Genomic DNA, 16248 nt, shown 5'->3' on the forward strand with positions numbered 1-16248 from the left:
CAGGAAAGTGCCCATGGAGTAACTACAGCATGATTCAGGTCTACCAGGAAAGAGCTCATGGAGTAACAAAGCAAGATTCAGGTCCACCAGGAAAGTGCTCAGGGAGTAAGTAAAGCAAGATTCAGGTCCACCAGGAAAGAGATCATAGAGTAACAAAGCAAGATTCAGGTCCACCAGGAAAGTGCTCATGGAGTAACTAAAGCAAGATTCAGGTCCACCAGGAAAGTGCTCAGGAGTAACTACAGCAAGATTCAGGTCCACCAGGAAAGCGCTCAGGAGTTACTAAACCAAGATTCAAGTCCACCAGAAAGGTGCTCATGGAGTAACTACAGCATGATTCAGGTCTACCAGGAAAGAGCTCATGGAGTAACAAAGCAAGATTCAGGTCCACCAGGAAAGCGCTCAGGAGTAACTAAACCAAGATTCAGGTCCACCAGAAAGGTGCTCAGGAGTAACTACAGCAAGATTCAGGTCCACCAGGAAAGAGCTCATGAAGTAACTACAGCATGATTCAGGTCCACCAGAAAGGTGCTCAGGAGTAACAAAGCAAGATTCAGGTCCACCACGAAAGAGCTCATGAAGTAACTACAGCATGATTCAGGTCCACCAGGAAAGAGCTCATGGAGTAACAAAGCAAGATTCAGGTCCACCAGGAGAGCACTCATGGAGTAACTAAAGCAAGATTCAGGTCCACCAGGAAAGTGCTCATGGAGTAACTAAAGCAAGATTCATGTCCACCAGGAAAGCACTCAGGAGTAACTAAAGCAAGATTCAGGTCCACCAGGAAAGCACTCATGGAGTAACTAAAGCAAGATTCATGTCCACCAGGAAAGCGCTCAGGAGTAACAAAGCAAGATTCAGGTCCACCAGGAGAGCACTCATGGAGTAACTAAAGCAAGATTCAGGTCCACCAGGAAAGAGCTCATGGAGTAACTAAAGCAAGATTCAGGTCCACCAGGAGAGCGCTCAGGAGTAACTTCATCAAGATTCAGGTCCATCAGGAAAATGCTGAGGATTAACTACAGCAAAATTCAGGTCCACCAGGAAAGTGCTTATGGAGTAACTACAGCATGACTTTTAGAGTCATCCAGATTGAGGCTCCAACAACATGTCCATAAATGTGAAGTCGAGTGGTTTTAGCCAATCGCCAAAACTTTCTGATCTTCCTTTTCTGTATGTGTGCTTTGAAGGCAGACACGGTAACTGGCTTGGGGAGTTGCTGTGACACAAAAGCACTCACAGACTTAGAAAGCAAGCGAATGGTTACTAAAGGGGAAACCGGAGGCAGGGATAGCTAGGAGCTAGGCATTCACAGGTACAGGCTGCTATATGTAAAACAGCTCAACAACAAGGACCTACTGCATAAGACGGGGAAATACTCAATATCTTAGCCATCCATAATGGAAACGGATCTGAAAAGAACATATATATATATATATATATATATGGCAGAACCATTTTGTGAAACTGAAGCTAACACAGCACTGTAAATCAACCATACTTCAATTAAAAAAAAAAAAAAAGAGTTACCATGGATTGAATGAGATATCATATAAAGCCCTGAGCACTCTGCACTCAATAATGTGCAGTTTTTATGATTCTTGCTCCCAAGATTCTTGGGATGGAATGTGGCTTGCTTTAAAAAAAAAAAAAATGGGAAAGGTCTAGTCCTGGGGAATGGAAAAAAAATGAAATTTTCGTTGCTCATGACTCACTGACCACCAGGGAGCCATTTACAACTTATCTGTATGTTAGCAATGAGAACTATGTCTGTCCTCTTACGCCAACAAATTGCCATCAGGATAAGCTGATGCAAAAGGAAAAAAAAAACAAAAAACTTTGTCCCTCTGGGTAGCGAGTAAGTCTTTATTTAAGATGTCTGAGTAAGCAGATCTATGTAACAGTCTACTTTACCATTTAAATGCCAACTGTAAAAATAAACGTACCACTCCAGAGAAAAGTGTTTCCTGAGTGGGCATCCCCTCGCCACGTTTAATCGTTCATAGAATGCGTTCGGGGTTACCACTGTGTCAGTTACTTGTGAACCCAGGGAAAATCTGACAGACTTAGCTTGAGTTTCTTTGGTGTCCTTATCCATTCTTTATTTACTTTTTGACTCTGCTTGCTTAAAAACGTGAGTGCATACGACTAGGAAAAGCCTATGAGTTTATGGGAATCAGTATATCCTTGGAATTACTTGCAAAGTGAGTGCTGAAGTGGCCACCTGATTTCAAAAGGAGGCTCTGAGCCCCCTCCAGGCCCCTATTTGCATCAAGAGTGGAGCTTTCTTCTCTGCTGTCAGCGCCTCTGTAGACAGGCACTGCTGAGTTACTTTTCCCCTCACGGGCTTTCTCACCCCTGACTCACTGCATGATCAAATGATGTATGCCTTGTTCACATGGTCATGTCTTCTTTTTTTCTTAAATTGGAGTATCATTGCTGTATGATGTGGTGTTTTTTCCCCTGTATAACAGTGTGAATCAGCCAGGGTAGACACGAGTCCCCTCCCTCGTGGGCCTCCCTCTCCCCTCCCCTCCCTCCCCACTCCCTAGGGCATCACAAAGCACCGAGCTGAGCTCCTGTGTACAGCAGCTGCCCACTAGCTCTCTGTTCACACATGGTGGTGTGTATATGTGTCAGCCTTAATCTCTTAATCTGTCCCAGCCTAGTCCTGCCCTGCAAATAGCTCCATCTCAACCACTTTTCTAGATGCCACATATATGTGTTAATATGCAATATTCGTTTTTCTCCTTCTGATTTACTTCATTCTGCATGACAGGCTCTGGGTCCATCCATGTCTCTACCCACAGCTCCTGAGATGCCTGTGCTAAAGAAAATTGCCTCAGGCAGAAGTCTTTATGGGAAGTACAAAGGTTGAGATCAATATGCAATTTTCTGTGAAACTTGAATATTCTTTGTGAATTGACATTTTTTCTTTTGCAGGCCTAGAAGATTTCTGTGTCATCCATGTGACTTCATTAGGATAAAGAAGAGCTGGAGATGACTTTCTCAGAAAATGTCAAGAGGATCACAGAGAGGCACAGCCATAGGAGAGGTTCACCTGAAATAAACAGCCTGACATAGGGAACGTCAGTGTGAACATAGAGAGTCCCTGCTAAGTCGCTTCAGTCGTGTCTGACTCTTTGCGACCCATGTGGCGAGCCAGGCTCCTCTGTCCATGGGATTCTCCAGGCAAGAACACTGGAGTGGGTTGCCATGCCCTCCTCCAGGGGATCTTCCCTACCTAGGGATTGAACCTGCATCTCATAACCTCACCATCATTGGCAGGCAGGTTCTTTACCTCTAGAGACACTTGGAAGCCTTGGTGGCTCAGACAGTAAAGAATCTGCCTGCAGTACAGGAGACCTAGGTTGGATTCCTGGGTCACGAAGATTCCCTGAAGGAGGAAATGGCAGACCACTCCAGTACTCTTGCCTGGAGAATCCCAGGGACAGAGGAGCCTGGTGGGCTACAGTCCATGGGGTGGCAAAGAGTCAGACACGACCGAGTGACTAACAGTTTCACTTTCATAAAGCATTTAAACCTGAACATATTCACATGAAGATGCGGTGCATGCTATGTACATGGCAACTCTGCAGGTATCGTGAATCCCTCTCTTATCTGGGGTGAAGATGGATCCATGCTGGTTTGGTGGTGGCCTCTATGCAGGAATCAGTGCCAAATTCAATAAATCCTTCACAAAATAATTACAGAAGGCTCAGGCAATTTGATTTGTTCTGATCAATTTGGAACTTTGATCTCTGCTGTTATGAAATGCTGTTCAATAACATATGACTACAATCATCCTTTCTACTCTAGCTGAGAGTGAAATATGTTCTAAATGATATTTTAAAGGCAAGGAGAAAAATCCATGATGGGAAATTGCAAAGGGAGACATTTCTGTCACAGAAACACGTGAGTGGAGAGATCAGCCAGCCCCCGTGCAAGGTCATACTTCACTTATTTTTGCTAATTGTATTTATTTACTTATTTACCTTTTTGAAAATCGGAGTATAACTGATTTACAATGCTTCAGGTGCACATATATTTATTATGGACATACACATGTTTATTCTTTTTCAGATTATTTTCCATTATAGGTTATTTTAGGCTCATTCAGTAAAGCAGGAGACACAGTTTCAATCCCTAGCTGGGAAGATCTCCTGGAGAAGGGCACGGCAACCCACTCCAGTATTCTTACCTGGAGAATCCCATGGACAGAGGAGCTTGGTGGGCTACGGTCCATGCAAAGAGTCAGACATGACTGAGCGGCTAATACTTTCACGCTTTTCACAAGATATCGAACAGAGTTCCCTGTGATACGCAGCCATTCTTTATGGCCTATCTATTTTATGTACATCTGTTAATCCCAAATTCCTAACTGAAGGGCCCTGCTCTAGAAGACGAGGTTCCTGGCTTGGATGCCCCTCTCTCTCTGTGGGGCAAGGACTAAGAGGTTAGCCTCTCAGTGACCGTGCTTCCTTTCTCGACTCTGTTCCGAGGCTGTGGACCATGGAATCTCCAGCCCCAAACAGCCCAGGCTTCCTTCCAGGCCAGCCCTCCTGAGCTTCTCCCCAGGTGTGAGTGCTGGGCCCCAGCAGCAGACAAAGGTAGCTCTTTGGCGGAGCGGAAGGTGTGGGGAGCGTAGAAGGCTTACACCGCAGGGTGGGGACCTACATCCCGCTGGGAAGTGCCTCCGTGGTTCAGGTCAGAATCGGGAGCAAACTGGGGTGGGGGTAACGGGCTTCAGACTGGGTGCAGGGACTGGGGCTTTCTCACCCTCGGATGCCACTGCAGGGCCTTCCCTGGTGGTCCGGGGTGAAGAACCGCGTGCCAGGGCCGGGAACACAGGTTCCAGCTGTGGTCCCGGAAGGTTCCGCGTGCCACCCGGAAATGAAACCCGGGAACTACCGCTACTGAGCCTGCTCGCCAGAGCCTTGGAGCTGCAGCAAGAGCAGGCATGGCGGTGAGGAGCCCACGCCTGCGATTGGAGAGTAGTCCCACTCCTGCAACTAGAGAAAGCCCACAGGCAGCAACAACCAAATAATAGGCAGGTGAATGTTTCAAAGCACTAGTGAGAAACTCCAAAGGCTGAAAATTCTAAATCCAAAGTTGACTCTTTAAGTCATAAAACAGCTGTATTTGTTAAGACAGTTCAGTTCAGTTCAGTTGCTCAGTCGTGTCCGACTCTTTGCGACCCCATGAATCACAGCACGCCAGGCCTGCCTGTCCATCACCAACTCCTGGAGCTTGCTCAAACTCCTGTCCATCGAGTCGGTGATGCCATCCAGCCATCTCATCCTCTGTCGTCCCCTTCTCCTGCCCTCAATCTTTCCCAGCATCAGGATCTTTTCAAATGAGTCAGCTCTTCGCATGAGGTGGCCAAAATATTGGAGTTTCAGCTTCAGCATCAGTCCTTCCAGTGAACACCCAGGACTGATCTCCTTTAGGATGGACTGGTTGGATCTCCTTGCAGTCCGAGGGACTCTCAAGAGTCTTCTCCAACACCACACAGTTCAAAAGCATCAGTTCTTAAGACAGTAGAATACAAAACATTGTATTGAATTGTTCTTAGCATGGTATATGATTTAAATGGTTAAGCATATGGTATGTGGCTCTTGATTTTAACTCTTACCCTGGATTCCACAAATGTTGGGAAAGCACCTTCTGCTTGTTTGTATTTGTCTTTGTCCAGGAAGAGTTTTTGGTGCATTTGGAGGGATGATGGACCAACCTGAAGGCTTAGAGGGGCTGGAATCGATCAGTCAAACGCCGAGATTTCATGAAGACTCACAGTCCTCATCTGTGTCTCTCAAATCTAATACAAGAGAGAGGATTGTTTGGCCTTTGAGAATCCTTCTCAGTTACAGGGCAGCAATATTGTCTAGTCCTGTGTCTCCAAAGCAGTGTCGTTAGATAATAACTATTGACGGTAGGAATTCAATCTAATTTACAATGTTGTTTTTTTGTTTGTTTGTTTGTTTTCATTTCGTCCCTGAAAACCAGAGAAGTATTTCGTGTGAGTACAGCCTTCTCTAATCTAGTGCCAAAATTCACAAGAGCTAAGGTGGATCCCAGGTGGTTGGAAATATCTTAGACATTTCGGGGGATGTTTTCCCTGATTTTAAACAGTATTCATAAACGTTTCAAAGTTCTCTGAGGTTAGACTTTAACATACTTTCCTTTTCCTGTTGCTGTTGTTTAGTTGCTAAGTCTCGTCCGACTCTTTGCGACCCCATGGACTGTAGCCCACCAGGCTCTTCTGTCCATGGGATTTCCCAGGTAAGAATGCTGGAGTCAGTTACCATATCCTTCTCCAGGAGATCCTCCTGACGCAGGGGTCAAACCCGTGTCTCCTGCCTTGCAGGTGGATTCTTTACTGCTGAGCCATGGGGGAAGCCCACCTTTCTTCTGTAAGAGTCTTGAAATCTGCAGGTGTGACGATAATTATTCTTTCTCTGTTTGACTGCACTGGATCTTACTTACGGCACATGGGCTTCGTTGCCCTGAGGCATGTGGGATCTTAGTTCCCAGACCAGGGGTCGAACCTGTACCCCCTGAACTGCAAAGCACTGGATCTCCAGGGTGATCATGAGTTTGAGCAAGCTCCGGGGGTCGGTGATAGACAGGGAAGCCTGTTGTGCTGCCATCCATGGGGTCGCAAAGAGTCGGACACGACCGAACGACTGAACTGTGATCGCCAGGGAAGTCCCCGATGTTTATTCTTAATGTCACCTTCTGATACAAAGTGATGGATTCCAGAGACGTGTTACAGCAATACTGACTGATGCTTTTTCCCCTGAGCACTACATCTTGTCTTCATGTTTGTTCTGGCAGAGAATGATTTAACTGGCCAGCTCCAGAGAGATTTTAATTTGCAAGGGAAAGGAGTAGTCTGCGAACTTGCCTGCACATCTATTAATATTTCAAAACACAGGCCCTTCATCCTTGCTCTGTATCAGATTGTCAATGCACAGACTGTCCGGACTGATGCTGTGGGTGAGACCTATAGCGGGCCCTGCTTTTGTGCAGGCCCTTAGGACAGCGAGCGTTCATTTTGCAGCAGAAAGAGCAGAGTCAATACCAGCACTGGAAACAGTCCCATGGCTTTGCTTGCATTGGGTGGAACAGACAATGTGGTTGTTTATGAAATCACAAGCCATGCACATCCTGCCTCATCTAGTTCTGAAATTCAGAGTGATGCAAGGGATTCTCCAGCAACTGAAATAAAAGCATTAATGCAACACCTCGGATTCATTTGTTGCCTCATGAAATGAAATGCTACTTGCCTGTCTGTTGAGGTGTCCAAAATGGGATGACTTGTCAGAAATGGGACAATGCTGTTCTCCGTTGCCAAAATGAAAAGAAGCTCTTATCTTGAGTCCTCTGTTTACCCCCAACCCCAAAAGACAGCCAAGTTTGGATAAAGAGGGTCTGCCAACATTTGGTCCCATCCATGAGATGAATTGGGAAATTTTTCGAAGTCTTACTAAGGAGCATCATTGAAATTCTTCAGGGTTTTAAAAAAACGTAAGAGCGTAGATGAATGTATTCAATTCTTTCTTTCTGTCTCAACGAAACTAAATTTCAGCTCTGGAAGGAAAGTATTTGATTGTCTTCTATGTCTGAAACTTTTAAATATTTGAATATATTGTTTCATTGTCAGCTGAGTCAGTCGAGGCTGATCATCTATACCAAGTGTCAGCAAGCATTTTTCTTTAAGGGCCAGGTAGTCAGTATCTTAAGTTTTCGGGGCCTCACTGGGTCTCTGTCACAGCAATTCAACTCTGTAATAGTATCTCAAAGGCAGTCATAGACGATAAGAAAAAAATAAGTAAGGCTATGTGTTCCATAAAAGGTTATTTACAAAAACAGGCTTTTTGGCTGGAAGACCATGGTTTACAGACCCTTGATCTATACATACATAAAACTGTTAGAATAATTACTTTGGGGTTCTTGACAACCTCACTCTCACAAATGTGATCAAAAGATTTTTAGAATAGTACCCTGAGATATGTAACATCCTCAACAATGGCCACTGAAGAAAAATTCTTTTAAGGAAGTAAGCATGTTTTCTGATGGAAATCATGTATTCTAAAATATATACTCCATAAGGACAACTATCTCCCCCTCTCAAAAACAACAATTTTTTTTTCCTAGAAAACGTTCATTGTAATGACTGTTTACCCAGTTCGAGGTTCTGTGAATTTTCCAGGCTTTGTGTTAAAGCCAAATAGAGTGAATTTATCAGTGAGTGCTACACCATGACAGCAGGGATGAATGCCCCGTTCAAACCTATGATGGTTTGACTCTTCTACTGTCTCTTTCCAAAAGAGCTCCATCTGAAAAGGCTCGAAGAAGGTGCCTTGCTTTACTGCATCTCTGTGTCTATCTATCCCAAGAACAGTCACCTGCCAGGCCCCTCTGTCCATGGGATTCTCCAGGCAAGAATACTGGAGTGAGTATCCATTCTCTTCTCCAGGGGATTTTCCCAACCTAGGGATTGAACCTGGGTCCCCTGCATTGCAGGCAGATTCTCTACCGTCTGAGCCATCAGGGAAGTCCATCTATTTCATAACATAATGCAAAGGAGAAGTTAAAGACAAAGAAAAGACAAAGTGAAATTTCCAGTCTGGATATTTATTGTCACACAAAGAATCTTTTACTCAACTATTCATCAGAAAGACGGGAAGGAAAGAAGATGAAAAAACTATCAGCAAAATCTGTCTTTTTATAAATGTATTTCTTTTTCCTGGGTAGGGTTTTGGAAGATAAAGAGCATTTTGGGGGATGTGAGTTTGGGAGATAAAAGGGGTTTAGATTAGTGGCTCTTTTTACTTAAACCATTTTTTTAAAGTTACATTACAAAGGAAAAAGTGAGGGAGGTGCGCTGTGCTGAGGTAGACCACAATTACTTGCATCCAGATGTGGCTGTGGAGCAGTTTTTTCACATATGATATTAATATAATCAGTGTCTTGTGATTCATGGTAATGGACTATTACATAGAATAACAAAGGAATGATGCCAATGTGAAGAAGCTACTTTATTAAAAAACAAAACGAAACATATACTGTGCTGTTCTGAAGTAAGGACGCACTGTTCAAAAACACTGAAAAAGTAAGTGAGCACATGTTATTCAAGGATTAGCACAGAAGAACACCACTAATTGCCAAAAGGTGACCTTAACAGAATTGGTAGAGCAGATACAAAAATGTCCCTGTGACTCAAATGCTTGTTTAGAACAATCATCATTTGAAACGGCTCACGATTCCCCAGGATCCGGGAGATCAGTGTCAGTCTGTCATTCGAGGCTACATCGAAATACAAAGGGCTTTTCATACAGAAATTTCTTTCGTCCCTTTTTGAACTTGAAAGGGAGAACATGAAGAGGAAATGCCATTTCCTGTCTTAGACATTTATGATTGAGTGGGCTTCTTTAGCAATAGATAAAGTTGCTTTGCCAAAGAAATCCTCCTTTGAGAACAACTGGAGGTCATGATGCCATTGCTGTTGCTCAGTCGCTCAGTGGTGTCCGACTCTCTGCGACCCCAGGGTCTGCAGCACGCCAGGCTTCCCTGTCCTTCAGACTCTGGAGTTTGCTCAAACTCAGTTCCGTTGAGTCGATGATGCCATCCAACCACCCTCCTTCTGTCATCCCCTTCTCTTCTTGCCCTCAATCTTTCCCAGCATCGGGGGCTTTTCCAGTGAGTCTGCTCTTTGCATCAGGTGACCAAAGTATTGGAGCTCAATATACAGGATTGGAGGTCAATGCTGCATGCTTAACAAATGGAGAAGTTGTGCAATTTCAATGGAAGTTTGCAATAAAAAGGTTGGAGAGGTAACCAGTTGGCAATGGCATTGACTTTAAAGCAAAATCATGGATCTGAGTGAATTATGCAGTCTTCTTTTCTGGATCAAAACTTTAGTCTCTGTAATTCAGGACAAAGGTACTTATCGCAATGTATGTTCTTTTCAGGTTATTTCTTGTGTCTCTCAGGTTATATACCTATAAGTACATATCTTCCAAGTAAATATCCTCCAAAAAAATAAGAGAGAGAGCCATCTTTACCCAAGGGAGTATTTTTATCTAACTCACCATGTCAAACCTCAATATTTCTCATCAACCTGAGAAATGGACCTCAGTTTAAGATGAAAAAAAAAAAGCAGCCCCTTATATGTTTTGGGAACCCAGCTATCATTCTTCATTGATTTATAGATTTTAATATAGCCTCTCTATATAGGTTTTAATCTATCTATAAATCTATAAACTTAGAATCTATATAGGGATCTTCTCTAAAGCAAATCTGAACGTCACACAGGTAAATATTTACAGATATGTCATTAGTCACCATAATTTGTGAATTAATTTATGTTTTGTCAAATCAATGGAAAATTTTCGGGAGCTGACTAAGCTATTTCACTCTTCTGCAGTTCTTGAAATAATGTTGTATTTTAAGTGTCTTCTTTAGCCTGGAAGTGCCTCCCCAATGGCCCGATGGGTAAAGCATCTGCCTGCAATGCAAGAGACACGGGAAATGCAGCTTCCATCCCGGGGTAGTGAAGAGCCCCTGGAGGAGGAAATGGCAGCCCACTCCAGGGTCCTTGCCTGAAAAGTCCCACGAACAGAGGAGCCTGGCGGGCTACAGTCCGTGGGGTCGCAAAGATTCAAACCAAGCAACAGAGCATTGGAGTCAGCTTGGAAAGCGAGGTGTGCAGAGATGGGGAGCGAATGCAGTGGCCGGGCCAAAGCTCTTTACGTTTCCCTCAACTGGACTCTGAGATACCCACGAAGCTCCCTGTTCCTTTTCTCGTCTGAACGTTAAAGGCTGACCTCTCAGGAGAACCTCAGACACTGTCAGGGGTCAAGGAAGAAAGTGGACGGTGTCTGGGTGATGCACACTTAAAAGGAACATCTCACAATGGGAGGAAACGAAGGAGCTTTCTTACAGGCATTCTATTTTAAAATAATGCCTCACTGCCCCATCTGATGAAAGCTCTTCAGAGCGCAGAATGTTAGTCACGATGGTAATTGAATGGCATGGAAAATGGCCCCAGGGGCTGCTAGGGACGTGCCAGGGTAATCACATGTTATCAGAATCACCTCACTGTCAACTTATCTAAAACCCAGGACTCAGAACTGGCTTTAATGCCAGTGAACTCCATTGGGAAACAAATCTTACTGAAATAAAAACGTGCCGCCCATAAAAATAATCAAATGCACTGTCCTTTCAAAGGGGTTTCTTGTGGTTCTTTTAACAGTTAGCTCCTCGGGAAAGGCAGGGGAGAGTGGAAAAGAATCCATATAAAATGAACACACACAGGTTTATTTTGTAGAAGAGATGCTGATGTAAAATATTTCTGGCAGAGTTGATGGAGTTTTCAGAATTTTAATTTAGCAGTTGTCTGAGACTCAGTAGTTTAAATGCTTTAAAAAAAACTTTTCATGATTATTTCTAAGTATTCTTGTCATATTTCTGCAGGTTTTGAAAGCCTGTTCAGGTAGAACTTTGTTTTATTTATGTGATGAGTCCCACTCAGAAATTTTAGGCTCCAGTTTAAGAAAGGGAAATATAGGAAATATATCTTTTAACAGCAATCCCCAACATTTTTGGCATCAGGGACCAGTTTCATGCAAGACAGTTTTTCCAAGGATCAGGGTGGGGATGAGAGGGATGGTTTGGGGATGATTCAAGCTCATTGCATTTTTTGTGCACTTTACTTCTATTATTATTACATCAGCACCACCTCAGATCATCAGGCGTTGGATTCAGTAGGCTGGGGACCCCTGATTTAATACACAAACACACACACACACACAGAGTCAAATCCATACACATTCTAGAACACAGAAAATACAGAGTATTCCAATGTATGTTTTTGAAGAGAAGTATATTATACACACTGAGAAGTTACTACACGCTTGGAAAACCTGACGTTATGTAACATATTATATCCATTATTTCAGTAATGAAATGTTGCCACTTAATGACTCATGTTGCTCACACACTCTTCTGAGAGCCCCACACGCTGGGTCCTGAGGATGTTTAAAGCAGAGACTCGGTCCCCACAGTGGCTGCCCGGCTCTGATCCTCGGAAGACCTTCTTTCAGGTGAACAAATGGAGGAGCATCAAAGAGGCACAGCTGCTCTTCGTCATCACTGTGACGAGAAAGACTTTTAAAAAGGCAGCTCTGAAGACGAGCAGAGGTTTCCTGTATCAGATCTGCCTCGAGGAGGGCATCTTCCAAAGTCTGCTGATTATCACGACCTCCCTGGTGGTCAAGCGGCTAAAACTTCGAGCTTCCAATGGGGGTGGGGGTGGGGACGGGGGCACTGGTTCAATCCCTGGTCGGGGAACTAAGATTCCTACATGCCTCACGGTGTGACCAAAATAATTAATAAACAAAACAGATGTTGTATCTCTAAAGCAAACAAAAAGAGTCTATTGATTATTAAGCTGTGCTCCATGCACCAGGAGTGGGAAGCAGGTATGAAATGATGTGTGTATATGTGTGTGTAAGGAGGAGCCATCCTAATTACGAAAATGTTTGAAGAAGGTTTCTAAAGTTGCCAACTCAGAAACCGTGACCTTTGTGTCTGATTGGTCGTAAAATATGAAACCAATGAGATCTAATCCAAAGAGTCATCAGCTGTTTGAATCCCACTGCATTCTTATTATCACAATGGCTTTGAGTATTTGCTGGAGAGATTACTAAATATTTATACAGATGATTCAATGGCCAATTCAGTAACAGATGATTCACTACCGTTCACTAAGCAAAGTGCTTACGAGTTTAGTCTCTGAGGTGTGCCTCTGTGATGTAGCTCAGCTCTGCATCCAGGCTGATCTCGAGACGCATGCAAGAAGCTTTAATGTCATGATTTTCCGATCGGTAGAGTGGGGATAACAGAAATAGTTCATGAGGCTCTTGCCAAGATTCACTGTGATGATGCAGGAAATGCACTTAATGATGATCAGTACAGCTTAATTATTATTTTTTATATTGTTCATAACACCAACATCATCATCCTTACCACCATCCAATGCAAACGACTGATTTCATTCATGTCTGACCACAAGTAATTCTCCTTATATTGTGATCTGGTTCCTTGAGTTGTCTTCTCACTAATTCTAATGTAGCCCTCATGACAGACAGAAAAAGAGAAGAAAAGAAAGGGAGGAAGGAGGAAGGAGAGAGTGAAAGCTCTTTTTTAACCAACCTGCAAACGTTCGTACAGAGGGAGGAAGACAGCAGAAGGAGGGGAGGGAGACAGAGACCTGCTCTATTTTCTGTTGCCCTGGCTATAAGCCCGTATTCTTCAAATACTTTTTAACTGGTGTGATCTCTTCCCCATGCTGATCACTATCTCCTGACGGTGCTACATTTTTTTCGAAATCTCTTTACGGGAAAGTTACCCTGTATGGAAATTTCCAGATGTTCTAAAGTGTTTAAAAAATAATTAGGGAAGATGGCAAAGATCTGATAAAAGAGGAATTCACTGTAAACCCTGGTCATTGTTATTCTATTCTTAGAAATGTTTTTTTCCCCATCTATTTGTGTGTGTGTGTTTAATTTAAATTATTAAACTTATTTGCCTTGAAAGTTTAATAGGAACTTCTGTGAAGGTTTTGTTTTCTGGTTTTCGATTTGAGGAGAGGTCATGTGTATTTTGTGCATGTGTTTAAATTAAATGGAGAAGGCGATGGCACCCCACTCCAGTATTCTTGCCTGGGAAATCCCATGGATGGAGGAGCCTGGTGGGCTACAGTCCACGGGGTCGCAAAGAGTCGGACACGACTGAGCGACTTCACTTTCACTTTTAAATTAAAGGTGAATAGAAAGTTCTTGTGTAACTTGCTGGTTCAATTCGGTGATCTAGTAACATTGCAAAATTAAGGTGGAGGAAGTTTAGAGAAACCTTATTTTTTTTTTCCTTAAGGTGACAATTTTTTTCCATGTCAAAGGTTGTTTTTTTTTATTACAATATGGAACATTTTGGAGGTATGAAATTGGCAATATTTAACTATCGGATTCCCTTATGCAAGAGAAATTATGAGATGGAGTACTTACTGAGTGCTTATGCACTCAGTAATTATTGCTTAGTTAAAAAGCACAGTTTAAAACACTATATACAATATAATCTCATTTAAAATTATTACCAATAATAATATGATAAATATGTGCAGGCTCAGTTTCCCAGTCTTATTCGACTCTTTGCAACCCTAGGGACTGTAGCCCATCGGGCTCCTCTGTCCATGGGATTCTCCAGGCAAGAGTACTGGAGTGGGTTGCTCTTTCTTTCTCCAGGGGATCTTCCCCACCCAGGGATCCAATTGGCATCTCCTGCATTGGCAGGATTCTTTACTGCCCAGGAAGCAATATGCTAAACATATGTGTATAAATTTATTGCATGCATTAAAATGAGAGGAGTATATCAAACTGTTGTTCCAGTTGTCTTTGAGAAGCTATTTATAGAGGCCTTTATTATCCGCTTGGTTTTCTGTAATGTTTGAATAGTAAGTACATAGTGACTGTATCGGAGAAGGCAATGGCAGCCCACTCCAGTATTCTTGCCTGGGAAATCCCATGGACGGAGGAGCCTGGTGGGCTACAGTCCATGGGGCCGCACAGAGTCGGACACAACTGACGTGACTTAGCAGCAGCAGTGAATGTCTACCACTTTTGAAATAATTACGTTTCTAATCAGAAGGGAAACACAGAACTAAAACATGAAGTGCAGGATTAGTCTGTAATGATTCCTCAACTCATTTAGCAAAGCATTCATCAAAGGAATAGTAGCCTAAAGACTCAAATGCATTATTAGCTATGGTCCAAACCTATTAATCTTTAGTCAATATATACTCACCAAAGGTAACTGACCATGAAGAACTGCCATCAGGGAAAAAAACATACCCCAAAAGATGCAGGTTTACATACAGCCTGCACTTTCTGGATCATGTTAAACCATCTCAAAGCCCATTTTCCCAGGAAGGAAAAAGTCATGCCCAAGCCGTGGACTTTCAACTACCGAGCTCCACCCCTAGGAGATGCCCTGGGCAACCATAGGGTATAGAAACACCTGGTCGCCGAGCAACTGGAGTTCCATTTAGCCTGTGGCTTCATAAATCATGAGACCCGGCCAACTCCTCCACTCAGGGAGACACCAGGTTCCCTTGAGAACACAGTGTTCTGGCCGCTGCTTTACCTGAGTAAAGAGATCCTGTGCGACTCTGAGCCAGCACTGCAGATCAAAGGGAACCTAGTGGCTACGTTCTATGGCTGCGTGGGCTCATGAACAACAAGGAGACTAATCCCTTACTAGTGGCTTTGAAACGATTCCATGCGCCTGAAATTCTGCTGTCATACATGCCCTGAAGACTGGCCTTCATCAGAAGGACATGATGTAGCGCTGGAGTTGACAAGGTCATCGACTGGGGAATTGGACCACCGAGGTTCAAATCCTGGTCCATGTGTGACCTTGAGCATCTCAAACTCTGTGCCTCTATGTGTTCTCATCGGGTGAGTGGGAATAGTAACAGTACCTATCTCATCAGTTGCTAGGTGGGGTCAATGAGTTAATATTTGTAAACACAATAAGCCTGGACCATAATAAGAATGATAAAGTGCTTGTTACATTGAAAATTACCCTTCATGACTATTTCAGTAATTTCTCTGGACCCTTAGAATTGGGTTCATTCCTCTGTTTTGAAAGAATGCTAGGTAAAAAATTCAGATACGTTTCTGTAGGGGCACAAATAAGGGAACAATTGGTTCTGCTGGAGGAAAAAAAGAAAATCTTGTCAGCAGAGATAGCACTGGGGTCCCAGCATGAGTAAGAGACTATTTGGTCAAAAAAAAGAAAAGGTGAGGCATTTTAGTGAAAACACCAAACACAGTAACACACATTGTTGTTCAGTGGCTCAGTCGTGTCTGACTCTTCGCGACCCCCATGGACTGCAACACACCAGGTTCCCCTGTCCTTAATCATCTCCCTGAGTTTGCTCAAACTCATGTCCATTGAGTCAGTGATGCCATCCAATCGTCTCATTCTCTGTCTCCCCCTGTTCCTCCTGCCCTCGATTTGTCCCAGCATCAGGGTCTTTTCCACTGAGTCGGCTCTTTGCATCAGGTGGCCGAAGTATTTCCTGGGTTGTATGTAATATGTAGGGGGTCTATATTTTCACTCATGACAGTAGAGCTGACGCTAAGAAAGGGGAAATCCCGGCTCAGACGGGTCGCACAAAGG

Source organism: Bos javanicus, chromosome 19 (assembly GCF_032452875.1).
Source record: "Bos javanicus breed banteng chromosome 19, ARS-OSU_banteng_1.0, whole genome shotgun sequence".
In the NCBI taxonomy this organism is placed as follows: Eukaryota; Metazoa; Chordata; class Mammalia; order Artiodactyla; family Bovidae; genus Bos; species Bos javanicus.